Source organism: Bidens hawaiensis, unplaced genomic scaffold (assembly GCF_021521415.1).
Source record: "Bidens hawaiensis isolate Kalapana, Puna unplaced genomic scaffold, B.hawaiensis_p1.1 tig00001016_1, whole genome shotgun sequence".
NCBI lineage: Eukaryota > Viridiplantae > Streptophyta > Magnoliopsida > Asterales > Asteraceae > Bidens > Bidens hawaiensis.
Window position 1 is genome coordinate 1,465,043 of NW_027491059.1, and position 6,000 is coordinate 1,471,042.

Below are 6,000 nucleotides of genomic sequence, written 5' to 3' on the forward strand. Positions count from 1 at the left end.
CGCTGTGGGCACGGCTGTTGGAGGTGGGTGGGAGGAGGCGGCAGGAGAGGAAGAGGAGAGAGCCGATGTAACATTCGTTACTTTTCAAACCTGAAAAACCCGATCCATTTTAAAATTTTTGTTTATATATATATATATATATATAGGATTAGGATCATGTGAGAACGTTTTGGGAATTGAAAACTATGAGAACCATTTTGGACCACAAAAAAACCCAAAAATAAAAAAAAATCATAAAACAAAAAAAACACAAAAATAAAAAAAGTAAAAAAAACCAAAGTTCTTATTTATCATCCTGGTTTCTATAAAAAAAAAATTCTCGGTTTAGCTAAATTATACATATACATATATGTATAATATGTATATATATGTACACACATGTTTTTTTCCTATACACATATGTATAAGTTAAGGTAAATGATAATGTACATATGTGTACACTACATAACTAGAGATAAAATGAAAGTATACATATGTGTATAGGTATAATATGAATTAAAAAGAAAAAAATCAGTTTTTTTATTATACATATATGTATAATATGTACACCCATGTTTTTTCCTATACACATATGTATAATTTAAGGTAAATGATAATGTACATATGTGTATATTACGTAACTAGAGATTAAATGAAAGTATACATATGTGTATAGTATAATACGAATTAAAAAGAAAAAAAAATTTCGGTTTTTTTAATGAAACCGGAGTGAAATATAAGAATTTTGTTTTTTTTACTTTTTTAAAATTTTCGGTTTTGTTTGTTTTATAATTTTTTTAATATTTTTTTAGAGGGTTTTTTTAGTGGTCCAAAATGGTTCTCAAAGTTCTCAATTTGCCAATGGTTCTCTTAGGATCCTTACCCTATGTATACACACACACACACACATATTATTAATATCTCAAGTTTCGTTTAATGTATTTTACATTCGTTAATCATCATTAATAAAACATTTCCGACAAATTTAACGTTATTACTCGTTCTTTTTATATTACTTTCGATCAACTATTAACACCTCCAGGTTATAACATTTGGTATAATATAACCCAAATTATATATATACTTTTAATCAAGTTTATAACCATTCAAAAGTTCAAGGTTCATGTTGTAAATATAGTTTAATAAATGTTTGTATATAACTTTAAAGTTGAGGGGCCTAACCTGTAAATTATTAAAAGTATAATGAATCAACCCCAACCCATCCCCCGTTCCCGTTTTCCCGGCCAAAGCCACCGGCGATGGCTGCTACTATTCTGGCCACCTTAAATCTCCGCTAATCCTGTTCCTTTGACCCGTATAAGTTGCTTAACGACTTTTGACTTCAAGATTTCAAGCTATATACTAATTGTATCTTAACGTCCTAATAACGTCAATGGATCCCGTAATCTTCGCCGGAAAACGGCCATACCCAATTAATCACCATTAACAGTAATTACTTCAATTAAAAGTATAAATAAGGACCAAAGCTTAATCTAAACTCGCCACAATCATCATTCTAATCAATTATCCTGTCAATAATCCGTAATCTTTCATCCCATCTCGTTTATCCGGCAGCTATGGTTCGTCATCAAAGAATCACTCTTTGAAGAGGTAGGTCCCAGCAGAGCCCAGTTGGACCCGCAGACTCACCTCAAAGAGGGACGTCTGCGCAGTTGAACCCGCAAGACTCACCTTCAACAGGGACGTCCGCGCAAAGGCTAAACTCGCAACCCCTTGAAGAGGGACGTCTGCGCAGAAACCAACTGGGCCTGCAGGACCCGCCATGCTCAGAGACGTGACGTCCTTACGCGCAGTACGCAAGCTGTTCCCGCAGGAAAAGCCTCCCAATGGTGAAGTACTCCGCCTGTTCCCGCAGCTGCGGATACAAGCCATCAGGGAAGGCTACCTGCGCAGCAAGGCTACACGCGCAAGGCACTTAACTCTTAAATAATTCAGTAATGTCACCTGAAGAAGGAGTGAGCAAGCCGGGAACACTCCCGCACAAAGCCGGGAAAACTCCCGCCCAAATAAGCCAGTCCGTACGATACTGGAGGATCTTTTGTACTGTACCTGAAGAGGTATGGACAAAAGATCTGACCAAAGATACGACAGCTCACTGACAACAGTATGACGAGCAGCACGCTCTTGTACTGTATGTCACTATTAGCCGCTGCCTACTCACCAACCTGTCGGAGGACGTGCATAGCCTGCAGTTGGTGGAACAGGAATAGTACACAGCCGGCCTGGTCACTATCAGCCGCTGCCTACCCACCAACCACCAGCAAGGCATGTGCGTAGCCCACAGTTGGCAGAACAGGAACACTATTCAGCCGGCTGTACCTGCTTGGAAACCTACCTTCGGCTATAAATACTCAAACACCTTGGAATGGTATCATCTGATCTCATATCTCATATCTTGATATATTACATGATATCTGCTCTAGTCATTCTCTTAATATACACTTATATTCAAGAGCAATCTAGTCTGATTCTCACGCCGGAGGGTGGTCACAAGGAGGTACCCCCCCTTCTCAGTGACGAGCTCACGGTGTCTGTTTTGCAGGTTATCAGAAGAACCATCTTCGCCGGATCTAACCCCTCGTGGGAAACATCTATTTAACCCCCAGATTGTCCATAATCTGCCCGGGGTCGATTAGTGTTTCTTCATTGGCGTCATCCGTGGGTAAAAGCTAGAACTAATTTATTCAGTTTTTTCAAACTTCTGGAAAGATGGTTAAGGTTACTCCGTTGCCAAAGCCAGCGAATAACCAAGAAACACCAGTAACCACAACCCCAGCTATTGGGGGGAACACCGGCGAATACACACATTTTACGAACACTACCCCGGTTACCCGAGCCGGGGCAAGTGCAGTAAACAATCCTCCCCTGGGATTCATTGATACCCAGGTGGAAAGACAACAGACGAGGCCCCCCCGCCAAACACTTGAACAAGTTAAAGCGTGAGCGGAAAAACGTCAAAGGGAATTCCAAGCTGAGTTGGATGAACGCTTGCGTTCACTCCAACAGGCTGACGAATTCGGAAGCACTCAACAGCTCAACATGAGCAATGAGTGCGAGTACTTGGACGATGATTCGGAGGAATCCGACACCGACGCAAACCCTCGCCATAGGGCGAAAGGGAAGCATAAGGAAACAGACTTCCAATCGAGAAGGAAATTTAGAGAAACCTTCAAACCAAAAAACGCGGGTGGAAACCCACGTGACTTCTCTAAAACCTTCAGACCAACCGCTGCAAATGCGGGAACCTCCAAGTTTGCAAGGGACATTGCGGAAGCAATCGCCCCAAGAAGTGCCAAACAGATGTCAAACATCGGCACCTATGATGGTATATCTGACCCAGACGATCATTTGAACAGATTCATAGCGGGGCAACCGTCAACAACTGGACGGAACCAACGTGGTGTTATATGTTCCAGATGACGCTGGTTGGAGCAGCCAGAGCGTGGTTCGACCGTCTACCGGTCCACCACATCTACGATTGGGCAGACTTCCAACAGAAGTTTAGCCAACACTTCAGCCAACAAAGAAAGTATACCGAAGAGCAATGGACAATCCTCAATTGCATTCGAGAGGAAGATGAATCTTTGCTAGACTTCATCACTCGCTTCAACTCAAAGAAGCTAAGTCTGGGTAATATTAGCGAAGATCTTGTTCGCGCTGCTTTCATCCAGGGCACAAAAGACCCAGAGCTCATCCGCACCTTAACGGGTAAAGATGGCATGCCATCCACATGGGATGCCATCATGACAGCAGCTAAACGCTTCGCGGAAACGGAAAAGCAACTGGGTAGAGATCTTCCCCAAAGCACAAACCTCTACACCCAGAAAACAAGAGAAAACAATGTCCTTACCGCCCGACTAAACAAAAAAAGGAAGCTAGGCATTTGGCAGTCAAGGGTAAACTTTGACACTTCATCCGGCTCGCACCCTCGGTTAGGCGGAAAGGATAACATGCAGTCGTCGAACCGGAACTCCAGATGGACGCCACTCACCAAAAGCGTCACCGAGATATTCGACACCGAGAGACTCCCATGGCCAAAGGCTCCAATAATCCGAGAGCGTCACAACGCTGATCAAAGCAAATTCTGTGACTTCCACAGGACAAGAGGCCACAACACCGAGGAATGCGTAGACTTGAAGGACATCGTCGAAGCATTTGTCAGAGATGGGACGCTCACGCACCTCGTGGCGTAATGAACGCTGAGCAGGCTAATGAGTGTAGAACCCCAGTTGGAGAAAACACGAATAAAACTGCAGCTTCAATATCGGAGACTACATACTGCGTAAACAACGAGATTCTGAACCAAGTGCATATCGGCTCGAAAGGCTCGATGACACTCCCAAGAACATGGAATGGAGCTCAATTACACAGTCTGCATGTAGATCAATTCCAAACTTGTAAAAGAAAAGGCCCAGAGCCACTTCTAATGGAAATGATTCTCCTTATCACATTGACGCTGATGGTCTTACATTTATTCTTAATGAGCTTTCCACACTGATATGCCGGTCTTCACCGCATACATAAGTGGGAAAACAAGTCGTTGCATGTGGAAGGCGGCAAAACCCGCATAAACACAGAACGATAAATTTCTACACAAAAAACGGCAAACCTTCACGCAGGTCAGTCATAGGTGAAGTTCGGTCATCCCACTAAATGAAAGTGCCGGTCCTACCCGCACAAATCATGATAGAGGAAACCGAACCTATTGACAACCGCGCATGGAACGGTTAATTTATTCAAAACACTGATATGCCGGTTTTCACCGAAAAAACAAGTGTGAAGAAATCGTTGCGTGTGGAAGGCGGCAAAACCCGCATAAACACAAAAAACGGCAAACCTTCACGCAGGTCAGTCATAGGTGAAGTTCGGTCATCCCACTAAATGAAGTGCCGGGCCTAACCGCACAAATCATGATAGAGGAAACGGAACTTTAACCTATTGACAATCGCGCGTCGAACGGTTAACTTATTCAGAACACTTAGAAAATATCTTCAAGGAAAAAATGAGGAAAACCTCCACGCAGGTCAGATATAGGTAAAGTTTAGCCATCCTACTAAGTGCAAGTGACGGTCTTACCCGCACAATCAAGAAAGAGGAAGGAAAACTTTAACCTATTATCGGCCACGTTAATGGGTTAACTTATTTAAAGTACTTAAGAAATTGCTAAGTTAAACTAAAGTATGCACAAGCGAATCATATATTGTTTATGCGGCAAAACAAGTGCCAAATTAAACTATAATATGCATGAGCAAGTCGTATAACGTTTATAAAGCAAGAGTGACGGTCCTACCCGCACAAAGGATTTACATTCTATATAAATTCAAGTATTACAAGAATGGCCGGGTATCTACCCGCCTACAAGAGTAAATCTATACAAAAACATAAACCTATCCTAACAGTGGAAAGGGATCTAAAGGTTCAAGCTTCAGGACCACTCCCTCCAAACCCACTTGTACCCGCACCACCACTTGGCTGTGGCGGTTCAAGGAAGGTCTTGAGAATGGTTAACCCATCATCAGCAGCAACAACTTCGTTCACCTTCTCCACCACTGGATGAGGGAAGGCAGCATACTGGTTCACTGCTTGGTCATAAGCAGCTTCAGTATCCACATCATATAAAGGGAAGTTGGAAGGCGGGATGCCCTTCTCAACGAACCCTAGACCAAGCAGGAAGCCTGCCTTTTCACCATCCTCATGAGAAGCGTTGAGGGCTGCGCTCATGGCATCGTCGTATGATGTGTCCGTGAAGACCCGATGCACAACCTACAAAACAAAATACAAGTATCAAAACCTTTTCTAAGTATAAAGAAAAGCCTGAAGACATTATGAAGCTAAGCTTACCTGCGACAACGCTTCTCGTAGAAGCCATTCCTTGGTAACCAGAGCCTCCTGGAGGGCAGCTTGAGCTTGGTTACGGGCGCGTTCGGCTTCACTTTTATTAAGGTTGGCAAGCAACACTTCTTTAGCTGCAGCCTCTTCGACGCCCTTAAGCTTACGCTC